Consider the following 16,192-nt stretch of genomic DNA (forward strand, 5'->3'; position numbering starts at 1 on the left):
CAGCAACCCAACAATGGGTTGTCCGATTCATCTGAAAATTTCAGGGCAGATAGATCTTGACCAGATAAACAATTTTACCCCACGTCAGATTGCTCTAAATGCTTTGGTTTTTGAGTTGTCAGCCAAAAACTGCATTTTACCCCCTATGTTCTATTTTTAGCCGTGGCGGCCATCTTGGTTGGATGGCCGGGTCACCGGACACATTTTTTAAACTAAATTTCCCAAAGATGATTGTGGCCAAGTTTTGATTAATTTGGCCCAGTAGTTTAGAGGAGAAGATTTTCGTAAAAGATTACTAAAATTTACGAAAAATGGTTAAAAATTGACTATAAAGGGCAATAACTCCTAAAGAGGTCAACTGACCATTTCGGTCATGTTGACTTATTTGTAAATCTTACTTTGCTGAATATTACTGCTGTTTACAGTTCATCTCTATCTATAATAATATTCAAGATAATAACCAAACTAGAGGCTCTAAAGAGCCTGTGTCGCTTACCTTGGTCTTGTGCATATTAAACAATGGACACGGATAAATTCATGACATAATTGTGTTTTGGTGATAGTGATGTGTTTGTAGATCTTACTTTACTGAACATTCTTGTTGCTACAATCATCTTTATCTATAATGAACTTGGCCCAGTAATTACAGTGGAAAATATTTTCTAAAAATTTACAAAAATTTATGAAATGTTAAAAATTAACTATAAAGGGCAATAACTCCTTAAGGGGTCAATTGACTATTTTGGTCATGTAAACTTATTTGTAGATCTTATTTTGCTGAACGTTATTGCTGTATACAGTTTATCTCTATCTATAATAATATTCAAGATAATAACAAAAAACGGCAAAATTTCCTTAAAATTACCAATTCAGGACAGTAACCTAACAACGGGTTGTCCGATCCATGTGAAAGCATCAGGGCAGATAGATCTTGACCTGATAAACAATTAAACCCTGTCAGATTTTCTCTTAATGCTTCGGTTTTTGAGTTATAAGCCAAAAACTGCATTTTACCCCATTGTTCTATTATTAGCCGTGGCAGCCATTTTGGTTGATTGGCCAGGTCACGCCACACATTTTTTAAACAAGTTACCCCAATGATGATTGTGGCCAAGTTTAGTTTAATTTGGCCCAGTAGTTTCAGAGAAGAAGATTTTTGTAAAAGATTACTAAGATTTACGAAAAAATGGTTAAAAATTGACTATAAAGGGCAATAACTCCTTCAGGGGTCAACTGACCATTTTGGTCATGCTGACTTATTTGTAAATCTTACTTTGTTGAACATTATTGCCGTTTACAGTTTATCTCTATCTATAATAATATTCAAGATAATAACCAAAAACAGCAAAATTTCCTTAAAATTACCAATTCAGGGGCAGCAACCCAACAACAGGTTGTCCGATTCATCTGAAAATTATAGGACAGATAGATTTTGACCTGATAAACACTTTTACCGCGTCAGATTTGCTCTAAATGCTTTGGTTTTTGAGTTATAAGCCAAAAACTGCATTTTACCCCTATGTTCTATTTTTAGCCATGGCGGCCATCTTGGTTAGTTGGCCAGGTCACGCCACACATTTTTTAAACTAGATATCCCAATGATGATTGTGGCCAAGTTTGGTTTAATTTGGCCCAGTAGTTTCAGAGGAGAAGATTTTTGTAAAAGATTACTAAGATTTACGAAAAATGGTTAAAAATTGACTATAAAGGTCAATAACTCCTAAAGGGGTCAACTGACCATTTTGGTCATGTTGACTTATTTGTAAATCTTACTTTGCTGAACATTATTGCTGTTTACAGTTTATCTCTATCTATAATAATATTCAAGATAATAGCCAAAAACAGCAAAAATTCCCTAAAATTACCAGTTCAGGGGCAGCAACCCAATAACGGGTTGTCGGATTCATCTGAAAATTTGAGGGCAGATAGATCTTGACTTGATAAACAATTTTACTCCTGTCAGATTTGCTCTAAATGCTTTGGTTTTTGAGTTATAAGCCAAAAACTGCATTTTACCCCTATGTTCTATTTTTAGCCATGGCGGCCATCTTGGTTGGTTGGCCAGGTCACGCCACACATTTTTTAAACTAGATACCCCAATGATGATTGTGGCCAAGTTTGGTTTAATTTGGCCCAGTAGTTTCAGAGGAGAAGATTTTTGTAAAAGTTAACGACGACGGACGACGGACGACGACGACGACGGACGACGGACGCCAAGTGATGGGAAAAGCTCACTTGGCCCTTTGGGCCAGGTGAGCTAAAAACAGCAAAATTCCTTAAAATTACCAATTCAGGGGCAGCAACCCAACAACGGGTTGTCTGAAAATTTCAGAGCAGATAGTTCTTGACCAGATATTCCAGATAATAACCAAAAACAGCAAAATTTCCTTAAAAATTACCAATTCAGGGGCAGCAACCCAACAACGGGTTGTCCGATTCATCTGAAAATTTGAGGGCAGATAGATCTTGACCTGATAAACAATTTAACCCCAGTCAGATTTGCTCTAAATGCTTTGGTTTTTGAGTCATCAGCCAAAAACTACATTTTACCCCTATGTTCTATTTTTAGCCACGGCGGCCATCTTGGTTGGTTGGCCGGGTCACCGGACACATTTTTTAAACTAGATACCCCAATGATGATTGTGGCCAAGTTTGGATTAATTTGACCCAGTATTTTCAGAGGAGAAGATTTTTGTAAAAGTTAACGACGCCGGACGACGACTAACGACGGACGACAGATGACGGACGACGCACGACGGACGCCGGACGCAAAGTGATGGGAAAAGCTTACTTGGCCCTTTGGGCCAGGTGAGCTAAAGGGCCAGGTGAGCTAAAAAGTTTATCAAAAAATCAAATCAACACTTTATAAATTTCATATGTGTCCAAAGCGCTTTTCTAGATTCATCTTCTTCTAAAAACGCTCGAATGTGACTACTAGTATTTGAAAGCCAATTCGGATGTATAAGAACCGAAACAGTTGAGGAGCTATATGACAAAAAAGGGACATTTTAAACAAGAATAATACCAAAATCCATCTAAGGTATACTTTTCCTAAGGAAGTTAACAAATTGTCTTATCTAAATTAAAACTCATTATATTTTTAATTGCTACAAATATTAGGGAAGAGTCTACTCAGTCTCAAACCACTTTATTATGAACCCGACAAATTACTTTCAAGGCTATGAAGGTGCCAGTTATAAATTTAAGAAATCGTAGTTACTGATTATTACGATGCGCGTAATTATTTCCTCTGATATAACTTTCAGACGAAGTATAGGGAAATTACATATAGTATAATGCATGTGTTTCGAATGCAAATGTTTGGTATCCATCTTGGATTTGAACTTTGATTCAAAGATGATTTCATATTTAGACTAAATACAGTAAAAACATTTCCATTGCAACGCATTTGGGCAATGCATTTCTAACGTTTACCTAAAATCTGGTCATTTTACATTATGGCGTAACAATTTCTACATGTGGCCTTTCCAAAATTTATTTCAAAATTTGTTTTAAAGTTACTCGTATGGTAGAATTGACGGGTGCTGTAACGGAAAGCATTTAGAGAAGCCGATATCTTTTCCTTTTTCATCTAAATAATCCTTTACCAATTCTGAACAAAACATAGTGCAAATAAAAGAAACATCCCGTTCAATAGTAAAACCCATACAGGCAGGAAGAGTATCCGTTTGACTGAAATATCGGTATAAATACGTAGTCATGTTCGGAATGGAAAAACATATATCTCTATGTATATGGTTGGAGAATACAACACTCTGAACAGGTTACTTTTTCGGAAATAACAATAAACTAAAATTTGAATTACCGTTTACTGTTGGGTTTTTCTCTCTGGAGTTGGGTTAAAATAATACTGATGATCAGATGCATGGGATGCTAAAGGCCTGTGTTTCATAAAAAGTTCTATGATTAAAAGATCAATAGTATTTTGTATTTATCTAAACTTTGTCCTCATATAAACATTGGATAGGCAAAATATACACATATGCATGGAGACAAAGCTAAGCTCTTCAAATGAATGGCATATCTTTCTTTTCTGCATGTGTAGATGTCAATTTTCGTGTACCCTCTGTTTCTGATTAAATATTGCTGCTATAGCAAATTTCAGGAGACAGTTCAACTGATAAACGACACAGAGCGACTTGCGGTTTCTATAACTACCAGTATTCCAATTTACTTGAATCTGTTTTAATGAGGTAATGCTATTGCCGGTTTTGTACTTTAAACACATAAATTCGATTAGAAAATGATGTGTTTTGTTTATTAAGCGATATAACAGCATCCCCATTCCTTGTAAAATATAACATGTGCTCACCGTACTACAAAATACGATATTACATAACCTTGAGTGTTTGTATCTTCAAGTGTCACTACAACTAAAGATAAATACATAATTTGTGTGTAAAAACTTCAGAATACTTGGATTTTATTTACTTTAAAGCCTTTTGGTACAGTAGATGAGCTACCAAGACCATTTGACCACCGAGAGTCCTCAATTAACAATGCATGTATATGGCAAGCCGTTCTCGTCAAAACTATGTTTAAACCCTTTTTTCGAAAAAAATACACACTGAGAATTAAAAACCTAAAATAACACACTGAGAAATCGAAATTACACACTGAGATTTAAAAAAATAAAAAACACACACTGAGAATTCAAAATTACACACTGAGATTTTAAAAAGACACACTGAGATGAAATAAATTGAAAAACACACACGGAGAATTGTTAATTACACACTGAGATTTCAAAAATACGCACTGAGATTAATATGCAAATTACTAATGAATATTCATGAGATGAATAATTCAACAGATTTATATCTTGATCTCAAGAACTCTTGTCATTATAATGAAATGCGATTCCTTCAACCAACATTCGTAGTAAATTTCAAGACTTAACATCGCTCATATTCATAAGTTTGTTGCCTATAATTCAGATCATTACTACTAGTAATTAAACATGTTTCCCTTTTCAAAGTCTTCCAACTGTTTCCCTGATTTCGCTAGTTAATCTTTTATATTTTTGTTACGTTTATATGCTATAATAGACACTTGAGTAAAAATTTCACTGCATTCTTTTGCAAATTGTTCCAATGTTTTCTTATAATTTTAATAAAGTTTTTCACCATTTGGTTATATTTTGTAATAAGAGTAAGTGGGTATTTTTCTTGTTCTTGTATTTCTAAAGTTTTTTTAATTGATAATTTGGAACCAAATCGAAGGACTAACGAGTTTTGTCCCCTTGTTGTTTTAAGCTTGTAATAGATTCAGATTAAGTATGCTAATTAGATATGTGCGCATAAAAAGTGCGCACAAATCTCAGTGTGCAATTTTAAATTCTCGTGTGTAATTTTAAATTCTCAGTGTGTAATTTCAAATTCTCAGTATGTGTTTTCAGTTTATTTATTCTCAGTGTGTCTTTTTGAAATCTCAGTGTGTAATTTTCAATTCTCAGTGTGTAATTTTCAATTCTCAGTGTGCGTTTTTCATTTTTGTAATCTCAGTGCGTCTTTATGAAATCTCAGTGTGTAATTTTTAATTCTCAGTGTGTAATTTTCAATTCTCAGTGTGTAATTCTCAATTCTCAATGTGCGTTTTGAAGTTTTTAAATCTCAGTGTGCTTTGTTGTAATTCTCAGTGTGTAAATTTTTCGAAAAATGGTTTAAACATAGTTTTGACGAGAACGGCTTGCCATACATGTATGCATAATAATGCTACAGCATTTCTTGTGTTCCAGTAATTTTTAACACCATATAGATGACCTCCAAAACTATCATATTATTGTGGGCAGATACCTTTGTTTCACCATTTAATGCTGACATTGTTTTTTAAACACATGCACGTGTACTCCATTTCAAGCTAGGGATCGAATTGAAAGTCGTATGAAAACGGTTTCAAATGAGGTTGAATAAATGAATTGCAAGCTAATGCATTATTACCTCCAAAACAATGTAAGGGTTCCGCGGAACCCAGTGTCTCGCCTATACTCTTTCTGTTAATTGCAGGCTCAATAAAATGTGGAAATAAATCAATAAAATATTCCTGTTGATACTATCTTTTGATTGTAAGAAGCGTCTGTCCAAGTTTGGTTAAAATCCAGGATAGTTTATGAATCTAATAAATATTTAAAAACTTTAACTGCAGACTGAATGTAATGTTAACTGGAAGAAAACTAAATTTCCTTCTAGATACTAGCTTTTGATCATAATCAAGCTTCTGTCCAAGTTTGGTACCAATCCAAAATCGAAAGTGATTAAATTTTAAAAAAGTTTAACCACTGAGTGAATGTGTTGTTTCCTGGCAGAAAATCTAAGTCCATTTAAAAGTAAAATACGGAAAAATAGATTAATTTTTTACAAAATTTACTTCTGGATACTATCCTATTATCATAATCAAGCTTCTGTCTAAGTTTGGTACCAACCCAGGATAGTTTAAGAAAATTATTAAAATTTTAAAAACTTTAACAACAGAGTGAATGTAATATTTCCCGGCAGAAAAACTAAGTTCATTTAAAAGTAAAATTGGGAAAAAAATGGAATTTAATTTTTGTAAAATTTACTTCTGGATACTATCTTATGATCATAAACAAGCTTCTGTTCAAGTTTGGTAGAAATCCAGGATAGTTTAAGAAAGTTATTAAAATTTTTAAATTTTTAACCACAAAGTGAATATTTGTGGACGCCGCCGCCGACGACGGAATGTAGTCTCGCTTAGTCTCGCTTTTTCGACTAAAGTCGAAGGCTCGATAAAATTGAAAACGACACTTTATAAATTGTACGCGCCGTAAGCGCTCTCTGGATTTACCTTGACCGGAAATGCTCAAATCAGAATAATTGAAAGCCAAGGATGCATTATAACAGAAAAAAGGTTAAAAAATAGTTTATAACAAAAACAGGACCTTAGAACTAGCATATATAATAGCCAGATCCCTATCAGGCATAATCAATTTTCTTATAGTTCTATATCTGCTTGCATGCTTGTCACTTCAATTTATTGAAACATTTCATCGCGACTTGAATTAAAAATATGAAAATTCCGTCCTAAATTTTTCGAATTATTAGAAGATAGCTGTTGAGAAGCACAGGTTTCAAGACACATGTTGTTTTTTTTTTGAAAATCTACGAAATAAGACCCTTTTCGAAATTAAAAAAATAACACTATGATTTCAATTTGATTCGTGCAGCAAATTCTTTAAGTTCGTTTACGTACAAAAAATCGACCGGAAAAGATGTTCATAGTCCAAATTACGACCGGTATAGCAATAGCTAAAAATCGGCTTCTACATAGTTCAAAGCAAGCTTTAAAAACCCTACCCTCCACCATAAAAGTACCGGATTACCATCGTATGATATTTCAGCTTAATCCGTAAAGGAAGCTGAGAGTATGCCTTTACCACGTAAAACAGTATGACCAATTCGAGATAACGAGGGGTCAGGTGGATACTATAGTTAAACCTCTCCAACAGGTGTAATTCTTTCGACGTGACACCGAAGAATTCAATGGCATGATCCATTAACAAGCTATTAATTCGTCTTATTTCTGATTTTATCAGTAATCTCTTCGTTCTTCAGATTGAACTCTGTCCCTGAGATAAGTAATTCAACGAAAGAGAGATTTAGTCTGGTGTAGTTAGTTTACAATAAGACGGAGAGGAACTTGATTGTACAAACATTGTTGTCAACTTTGTTTGTATTAAAAAGGGATACACTTAATTTTTTTTGCGAAAACATTTACTGCGAAGTTTAAACAATACAAAAATTGCTATATGATACTTCATGAATTTATTAAAAACGATTGCAATTCGGAGCTTCTAGATAATATCGATCTAAAACTTTTTTCAACAAATGTAAAGGAATCCATAGCTAATGCCATCATTAAACGGCATCAAGTTTCAGTATGTTTGGAAATAAGATTCAATATGTTTGGAAATAAGATTCAATATGTTTGGAAATAAGATAGAGAATGCACACTATTTCTTATGTGTTACGCAATGTGTAAGCAAGTGGAATTTACACATTCCATATAACAGGTCTTCAAGATAAGAATTCTGCAAATTCCAAGATATACATAATATACTTTCTGTTAAAACTAGCTGTATATATACGTTTATGCTTGTTGAACTGCAAGAGTGCCCACGCTGAAATGTCTCGCCTTCTTTACTAATCATTTATATACTATTGCTAGTCCTAAATATAAAGCTTTATTACAACAATCAATCACATAAACATAACATTAACTTAGAAAACTAAACATTGACCAATGAACCACGAAAATGAGGTCAAGGTCAGATGAACCATGCCAGGCAAACATGTACAACTAACAATTCATTCATACCACAAATATGGTTGACCTATTGCTTATAGCAGAGACATATATTGTCTCTGCTTATAGTTTAAGAAAAAACAGCCCAAAACACGAAAACTTAACACGGAGCAATGAACCGTAAAATGAGGACACGGTCAAATAGAACCTGCACGACTGACGTATAGATAATAAAATATTTCCATACACCAATAATAGTTGACCAATTGCATATAGTATATAAAAAAAAGACCAAATCTCAAAAACTTTACTTTTACCAATTAACCATGAAAATGAGTTCAAGGTCAGATGGCACCTGCCAGCTAGACATGTACACATTTACTTACAATCATTCCATACACCAAATATAGTAGACCTATTGCATACAGCATAAGAAAAACAGACCAAAACACAACCAGGTGCTCCGCAGGGCGCAGCTTTATACGACCGCAGAGGTCGAACCCTGAACAGTTGGGGCAAGTATGGACAAAACATTCAAGCGTGATACAGCTCTGAATTTGGATTGTGATCAAATTTTTGACATTACATGGGTTTTTTTTTACACAAAACAAATGTCAAGATTTTACAAATCAATTAAAGATTTCTTCAAACTTTTTAAATCTAAAATTAAATAGTTGACACAGCATAGGTTTCTGACACAGAATGAATGTGGTCTAATGAACTTAAAAGTTTTTTTTTGCCTTTGAGCAATTCACTATGCTGTTGAATATTAATCCTCTCAAAAAAATGTTTGAAGAAATTTTCTTTTTATTTATGAAATCTGAAATGAGAAAAATTTAAACCCCCCCTTTTTTTTCACATCCCCGTTTCCCTTTTTCCAACACTGATATCAATTCAAATTTCTAATGGAGTTTGCAACAATAACTACTCTTTTAAATACATCATAAAATATTAAAATGTAAAATAAAGTGCTTGTTATCACTGAATGGTAAAGATTGGGTGGTAGTAAAAGTGAATATACATTGTTTATTGTATAAAACAATAAAAAAAAAACTTCATCAGCAACATTTTATATTGGCAAATTGAAGTTATTTACATAAAGTTATTGGCAAATAAAAATAGAAAATGACATCATAGTCATGTCTGGCAAATGTCCAACATACATTATCTAAAAACATTTTAGATAAGATAAGGAAAAAAAGCTTCATCAGCAACATTTTATATTGGCAAATTTCCAATGAAGTTATTTACATAAAGTTATTGGCAAATAAAAATAGAAAATGACATCATAGTCATGTCTGGCAAATTTCCAACATATATTATCAACTACTATTCTATACAAAGAAAGATAACTCCAATTGAAAATTAATTGCTATTGCACAATATTGTGCAATTAGATATTTCTTGCTATTGTGCAATACTGTGCAAATTGAAAATTTCTTGCTATCGCACAATACTTGATATGGAATCCTGATTTGGACCAACTTGAAAACTGGGCCCATAATCAAAAATCAAAGTACATATTTAGATAAAGCATATCAAATAAGCCCAAGAATTTAATTTTTGTTAAAATCAAACTTAGTTTAATTTTGGACCCTTTGGACCTTAATGTAGACCAATTTGAAAACTGGACCAAAAATTAAGAATCTACATACACAGTTAGATTTGGCATATCAAAGAACCCATTTATTCAATTTTTGATGAAATCAAACAAAGTTTAATTTTGGACCCCCATTTGGACCAACTTGAAAACTAGGCCAATAATTAAAAATCTAAGTACATTTTTAAATTCAGCATATCAAAGAACCCCAAGGATTCAATTTTTGTTAAAATCAAACTAAGTTTAATTTTGGACCCTTTGGACCTTAATGTAGACCAATTTGAAAACGGGACCAAAAATTAAGAATCTACATACATAGTTAGATTCGGCATATCAAAGAACCCCAATTATTCAATTTTTGATGAAATCACACAAAGTTCAATTTTGGACCCTTTGGGCCCCTTATTCATAAACTGTTGTGACCTCAACTCCAAAAATCAATCCCAACCTTCCTTTTGTGGTCATAAACTTTGTGTTAAAATTTCATTGATTTCTATTTACTTATACTAAAGTTATTGTGCGAAAACCAAGAATAATGCTTATTTGGGCCCTTTTTTGGCCCTTAATTCCTAAACTGTTGGAACCAAAACTCCCAAAATCAATCCCAACCTTCCTTTTGTGGTCATAAACCTTGTGTCAAAATTTTATAGATTTCTATTCACTTAAACTAAAGTTATAGTGCGAAAACCAAGAAAATGCTTATTTGGGCCCTTTTTGGCCCCTAATTCCTAAAATGTTGGGACCAAAACTCCCAAAATCAATCCCAACCTTCCTTTTGTGGTCATAAACCTTGTGTTAAAATTTCATTGATTTCTATTCACTTTTACTAAAGTTAGAGTGCGAAAACTAAAAGTATTCGGACGACGACGACGACGACGACGACGACGCAGACGACGACGACGACGCCAACGTGATAGCAATATACGACAAAAAATTAAAATTTTTGCGGTCGTATAAAAACTTAACTATAACCCCTGAACCATGAAAATGAGGTGAAGGTCAGATGAGACCTGCTAGTTGAACATGTACACCTTACAGTCCTTCCATACACCGAATATACTAGACCTATTGCTTATAGTATCTGAGATATGGACTTAGCCACCAAAACTTAACCTTGTGCACTGATCTATGAAATGAATTCGAGGTCAGTGAAAACTGCCTGACGAGCACGAAGACCTTGCAAGGTACGCACATACCAAATAAAGTTTTCCTATAACTTATAATAAGAGAGAATTAAACATTACAAAAAATCTTTTTTTTTTTCAAGTAGTCACTGAACCATGAAAATGACGTCAAGGACATTGGACATGTGACTGACGGAAACTTCGTAACATGAGGCATATATATACAAAGTATGAAGCATCCAAGTCTTCTACCTTCTGAAATATAAAGCTTTTTAGAGGTTAGCTGGTCACTATCCCTATTTCGAGCTTTCTGAGACAAAAGTCGCAGGCTCGACAAAAAGCAATTAGGAAAATTCTTAGTTGTTTTCCCAATATAGACTTTTGAAAATTTAACGCCGCATCAGCACCAGGGTTATCTATATTAGAATGCATTGTTCCTTGAGAAAGTACTGTGAAACAAATAAGAATTTTCCAGATTTCCCTTGGACTGCAACCCATAGAGTTTTGGTATTGTCAGTAAAACTTAGTTACCTACAAAGTGCCATACGATAATTAAGAGCTGCGCCATGACCGTGGACATAATACGCACCGGCGTCTCTTTTTCAAAAAAGTTCCATAGCTCCTCAATGTCATTTCAGAAATACTTAACTACAGGCTCCCGACTTTGGACAGGTACATAAATAATGTGGCGGGGTTAAAATTTTTGTGAGCGCTCAATCCTCTCTCTAACATGGGACAGTGGTATAACAGTACATCATAGGAGCAAATTATAAAAATCAGTTAAATAAGGCTTAACTCATCAGATGGTTACAAATAGGAATACATCTAAAAAACACAGAGTGGACGTGGACGGGTATTTATACAACCCAATAACAAATAGACATTTAGTACAGATCTGAGAGTACTCGCGTTACTGACAGCTAGTTCAAAATTAAGTCAATAACAACTAATGAAAAAAATAATGTATCGGAGACTAAAATATCAATCACTGGTACACATCCAACATTCAATGGATTTAATGAAAAGACGTCATTAACAGTCAGAGAAAAACGTCAATTGATATAAACAATCTCACCGAAGTTTCACGATAACTTTTCAAAGCATGTTTGAGTTATTGTCCAAAAACTGCAAAATCCCACTTTTTTAATGATCTAAAACGTCATCAAAGTTTCTAGGAAATATGTTGACGACGGACGAACAGACACTGTATACCCTTATACTTCCGTAAATGCCTCTGTAGCAACGCTGACAAAACCGTGGAAATTACAAATAATTCGAACACAACTTTATCTAATTTTGTGCCTGTTTATAAAGCAGTGTCTTAATTAAAGATCGGCTAAGAAATCTGAAAGAATCCCATTTGTTTCCCCAAAACTTATTACTCTTGAAGGTCAATGTACTTGAAAGCTCTGACTACCGTGTACATTAAAACACCAAAACAAAACAAACGCTGTAAAAAATATACAACAAACAACAACTTTCAAACAAAAATAAACAAACAAAATGCAACAAATTAAAAGAAGCTGAAATGCCTTCCTTTGTAAATAAGTGTCCTCCGACATGCCGCCCTTTATATATTTCGCCACTGATGTAAAGTTTGCAATGTCCTTTAAGCACTTACAGCGTGCATAATAAGAACTATAAAAAATGGAAATCATGTCAGGTTTCAGACCAAGAAATGGAAAAAGAATAAACAAAAGGTGGTGTAAACGTGAAAAGTAAAATATCAAAATTACCGAAATCCGTTGAAAATTCAAAAACGGATAGTCTTTAAGCAAATGTATTCACCAAAAGCTCGAACGCAACAAACGAAAGGATAACAAATGTTATATACCTGACTTCGGTACAGGCATTTTCTTATGTAGAAAATGGTGGAGTAAACCTGGCGTAAACGAGACAGCAGATATATACATTTTTAGACTTAAATTTGTTTATTTTGTTTTAAATGAAAGTAAAATGGTGGAATTAAATTAAGATTTTGTTCATTTCACAAAACTGAAGTCATAAGAGAGAAGAAAATGCACTGAACATTCGAGAAAAAAATATTCCCAGTGGTATCTGACAAAAAGTGAAAACAGGTCAATTAAAATATGATGCATGGATATATCAGATAGAGCTAAGTTTCTGCAATGGTGACTCCATCATTCACAGGAAATTTAGGTGAATGATTCCATATGTTTCATCGTCTGCTGTGAATCATGACAGGAACTATCTACATTATCTGATCTGATGTACAAACAAAAAGCGGGATATAATCACTTTCATCATAATCAAGGATGAAGTATGAAGGATGGCTGAGAACAATCTCAGGATAACGCCAAACATTACATAAGTGCCTGGGAAAGTTTCTCTATTGTTTTCGGTACACATAATACATCAAATTGTCAACCTAATTATTACATACATTCTCAACGCATTTCAAGTAGAATCAAAGACATGTTTTGTGGAGATTATAAATAAACTTGAAAAGGTCAATAACAAATTTATCTTTTGTCATTGGTTACTGGAAAGTTGGCTATGCAGATGTACCTTTGTCGTACTGAGCTTGCGCGAATGTCCTTTATCTATTAGGATAGAAGTATAGTCACATGAATTGCTAGCAATAAATGATCGAAAAAAATGGGTAAAAAATAACAGGTATGAAACAATGACGTGTATAGTGTTATATGTTTACCCATTTATAGATACTATCACCATCTTAAGTTAATTTAAGAACATTACTTTTTAGGTCTGCCATCTTTTGATGCTCATAACAGTAAACTCCTCAACAGTGTGGTAACAAAATCGATCAATGACTTATAATTTACCAGTTATTAACATCACATTCATTAAAATCCAGAAACAACACTAAAATTTACAAACACACGTGTATATGAACACCATACGATGGTGCAAAAAATAACAAGAGGGGATGAAAAAAAAAGTCCATTTTGGCGTGCATTTTTTTGTATAGAGTCCATGTTTAAAACTGAAATATTTATCAGTCTAGGTAATGACATTTATTGCATTTTTTTTATTTATTTAAATCAAGTTTCTTTAGGAAATTTTAAGGTTATTGGATTTTTCAATTAAATAGAATTAAGATGGGTCTTCACTGAGTTTGCCAATACACTGTGATTCATGTTAGTATAGGAACAAACCTGCTTTAAAGGTGTGCAATTGGTACCCAGAGGAATACATGCAACATGTCGATAAAGTGTGTATTGCCTAATCATTGTCAAGGAGAAAATGTTCAGCTTTAATCGTCTTAACACACTTCCAATTAGTATATATCTAGCATATTAACTTTTGTATAATTACAGAAGGATTTTTATGAGTTGCAGCAATAAATCTACAATCAAATTTTAACACCACCATTCAATCAAATAGGAAATCATTTGATTGATAACAGTGTGAGTATAGTGTAAGAGTTGAAAAGTCAAAACTGTCGATCAAATTAAAAGGACCACCAAAAAAGACTATTGTACTTTTTTTTATGTAGTTTATGTAGGTAACCAATATATAGGAGGAACTTGCAATGTTCCATGTGGTTTGATGAGGAAGTCATTTGAATTTAAAGGATGAATCTTAAAAATGTTGCAGCATAAGTTGGGGTTCTAATGGTTTGAAAGGACACTTTATTTCAAAGTTTTGAACTGTGTCAGATGAACAACAGATAAGGAAAAGCTTACATCTGCAATGCTGTCCAGATAAGATTTTTTTTACCAACACTCAAGTGGGTGGGAAGTGAATTGCCAATTATTGTGAAAAATACAAAATACCACTTCCAAAAAGTATTAAAATAAAATAACCTGTGTTTACTGTGCATACTCACAAAACTTTTCAGAAAGTTTTTTTTTGTTTATTGTTTTGATTCCTCATTTTAAAATTGTAAAATTTATTGGTGATCGTCTTCAATTAAAGTTTAAATTAATGGTTATAATAAAAGTTTTATCATTTAAGTGAACTTCTATATAGTATTTAGTTAGGTTATAAAGGTGATTTTTAAATTGTTTGCAGATGTTCAATATCAATACAAAATCACCCAATAAAAGAATTAGGTTTTCAGATCTATTGATTATAGAAAAACATAAGTAGACTCACACTTTATTTCAGCTGTTTTTATAATTTAAAGTTTTCAATCTCAATCTTTGGCGTCTTAGTCATAAAATTGCGCCAGCAAACCAAATACAATGATGATATCCAAGCATGTTTTTTCCTTGAAAAATGAAAATAATAGACTTAAGAGGTGTCTGTATCATTCTAGATTATTCGAATCTCCTTAACACCAATCCAAATACTAAATATCAGACCCTATATTAATCAGGAAATCCTAACCTTAACATTGGAACATTAAAATAATGTCAAGGTTAGATGGCAATGACTTCTCGACATGGCCTATAAGCAGCTGGTCATAGAAAGGTATGTGCAAATTGTAGTTTACATACATATACGATACTAAGGTAATTGTTAATGCTACTGGAAAGGTATACACAAGACATTTTCATAGTACTACAACCTTTATCACCAGCCCAGTAGCCAGTACTCCGGTACTGGCAAGAAAATATGGATTTTTTGTGTTATTAAATTTGCTGTTACAAAATATAAAAAATTATTATAAATTAAGGAATGTATCTCCCTCATGCAAACCTCTGATTCCTTTCAAAGGTTTGGCTATACTTTTTGGAACTTTTGGATTATAGCTCCTCATCTTCTATACAAGTTTTGGATTTTACATATTTTGGCCACGAGCATTACTGAAGAGACATGTAATGTTATTATCACATGCAAAAAAGAAAACATTCTCAAAATTAATATTTTAGTGTTTTATATATTGACAATGATCGAACTGCTAAGAACTCTTATGTTTTTGAAGCAAGCAAAATAAACTTAAAATGGTAAAACAATTTCAGAGATTCAAATTAATGTAAATCTATTTTGCACACCATATTTTTAATACACTGTGAATTATTAGGATACCAATTATAAAGGTTACAGTTTATCACAATCAACATTGCTATTGTATATTCAGCAATGAAATCTATTCAATAAACAATATGAAACTTAAGCTCTCACTATAAAATCATTCTTAAAAACAGAAACAAAAAAAGATTTACAAACATTCTGTGGATTCATTATTATGCATTGGATACCATTTTTGTGAATTTCTTGAGTACAAGAGGACTACCAGACTACCAGTACACAT

The sequence above is a fragment of the Mytilus galloprovincialis genome, chromosome 6, assembly GCF_965363235.1.
Source record: "Mytilus galloprovincialis chromosome 6, xbMytGall1.hap1.1, whole genome shotgun sequence".
In the NCBI taxonomy this organism is placed as follows: Eukaryota; Metazoa; Mollusca; class Bivalvia; order Mytilida; family Mytilidae; genus Mytilus; species Mytilus galloprovincialis.